The sequence below is a fragment of the Notothenia rossii genome (genome assembly GCF_949606895.1).
Source record: "Notothenia rossii genome assembly, chromosome: 7".
NCBI lineage: Eukaryota > Metazoa > Chordata > Actinopteri > Perciformes > Nototheniidae > Notothenia > Notothenia rossii.
Genome location: NC_136905.1, coordinates 1,868,079 through 1,870,269, shown reverse-complemented (window position 1 = coordinate 1,870,269; position 2,191 = coordinate 1,868,079).

Sequence of the window (2,191 nt, the reverse complement as noted above, 5' to 3'; positions counted from 1 at the left end):
ATCCTCTTCTATGGAACCAGCTCCCAGTCTGTTGAGGGGGTCCACATTAAAGAGCAGCTGAAGACTTCCCTTTGTACTAACTATAGGACAGTAACAAAAACAGTTTAAAAGGGGAGTGATTAGTAAAATATGCATAAATAGAAAGAAAGAATGCTAACTAGGTAACATAAGATAAGAATAAACAAGTTTAAATGATTTGTTATTGGTTGTGATCGTATTCTAAAGATGTTTCGATTATTGAAAGTATAAAGCTCCCTTTCATCTGAGTGTTGAGAGCTGTATCCATCAATTCATGTTGCTCTCAAAGTGCAGCAGATTGATGCATGCCCCCGGACCCCCCTAGAGGAAGTGTGGTCTCCCCCTAGAGGAGGTGAGGTCCACCCCCCAAAATAATTAAATTGCTACATTTTCTTTTAGTAAACACTGCAAACGGGTCCGACAGACCCAAACAGCACAAAGGTTAAAGGTCAGCATATCATAATGTCAAAATGTGCTAAATATAAACACTGCAAAAAACAACAAAAAGAGCAGTAAAAGTAGCTCACGGCTTGTTTTATTTCTTGAAAGTAGCTCTCATCCAAAAAAAGATTGGAGACCCCTGAGCTAGAGAAAGGCTCTTATCATGGCTGCCACTGAGGACCTCCGGGTCCTTTCACTCCGTCAGGAAGGTTCCTGAGAGAACCTGACTATTGGGCCTTCGTCTCCCTTTGTCCTGTGTCAGATCGTCTTGGGCAATCAAGAGAGCCAGCTTCTCACACCAAGAGACCTTTGTACTTAGTATTCATAGTCAAGTTTATTTAGTTCCCATGTTTGCAGTTTGCTTTTCTACGTTTTGCCTCTCATGATGATTTTTTAGTTTGTACTTTATCTTTATTCTAAATTAAGACCTTTTAGAACAGCAAACTCTCCTTTGAGTCCAAGTGTCTGTGTGATGTTCCTAACAGTGTGTGTGTGTGTGTGTGTGTGTGTGTGTGTGTGTGTGTGTGTGTGTGTGTGTGTGTGTGTGTGTGTGTGTGTGTGTGTGTGTGTGTGTGTGTGTGTGTGTGTGTGTTTGTGTGTGTGTGTGCGTGTGTTTCGGGCCAATGAGTGTGAGTTTATAAAGTTTATAAAGATATATTTTTATTTTACCAAGGAGGCGTGTGGCACAGTGGATAGAGCCTTGATGTTGGGATCAGGGGGTCACAGGTTCAAACCCCGCTGCAGTCAGCATGTCGTTGTGTCCCTGAGACACTTCACCCCAAAGTGGTGAAGTGGAAGTCGCTTTGGATAAAAGCGCCCGTAATGTAATCAGTTTTATTCTGTTCTCCTGATAGCTTTGTGAAGCACCTTGAGATGACGCTGTTTTTAAAGTGCGCTAAATAAATGAAATGTATTATTATTATAATTATTATAAAGTACCTGAAGGCATCCTCAGACCTGAACTCAAAAATTGTTGCTCACACTGACAGCTTGAATCTGATAGGGCGCCCTGGTCGTCATGGAGACAGGAAACGGTTTCTGTAATCTGTAATCCATCAGCGTCTTCATTATCACTTCCTCAGAAAGGAAGCTCAGGGAAGTGAGCGACACTTTAATCTATATTCTAATATCTCTGTCTCTTGATGCTCTTGAAGCACTTTGAATGGCCTCGTGTTGAAAGATCTTTTATCAATAACCTTTCTTTGCCTTTCCTTTAATGGAGCGATTGAACAAAGGCAGGGACAGAGAATCAAGACGTCCTCAGAGAGAGTCTGTCTCCTTCTATAGACCTCACACTGATGAACACAGAGAGCGACTGGACGGCAGCACGACCCGCTGGTCACACTGAGATCAAGGCCTACAGAAACACCTGATCACGTGACTCACTGCAGAGGCCTTCACACAGCGGGGGGGTTTGTCTGAAACTAGGGGGGTTCCTGAGAGTCCACACCTCAAATCAAGCTAACCAATCATGTTGAGTCTTTATCAAAGAGGGTTACAGAACCTCTCCATGGTCAGAACCAAGCTGGTTCCACCTGAACCTGTTCCTCCAGGACTCTGGTCCTCTGCTGTGACTCTGATCTCTGAAGAGTCCTTCTTTTCACACACTTTGTTCAGTCTGGCTTTTAGTTCTTTAGTTGATTAAAGATGTTAAGCAGCAAACCCCAATGTTAGTTATTCTGTATGTGTGTAAAAAGAGTTTTATTTGGAATTGCACATTTACGATTACTTG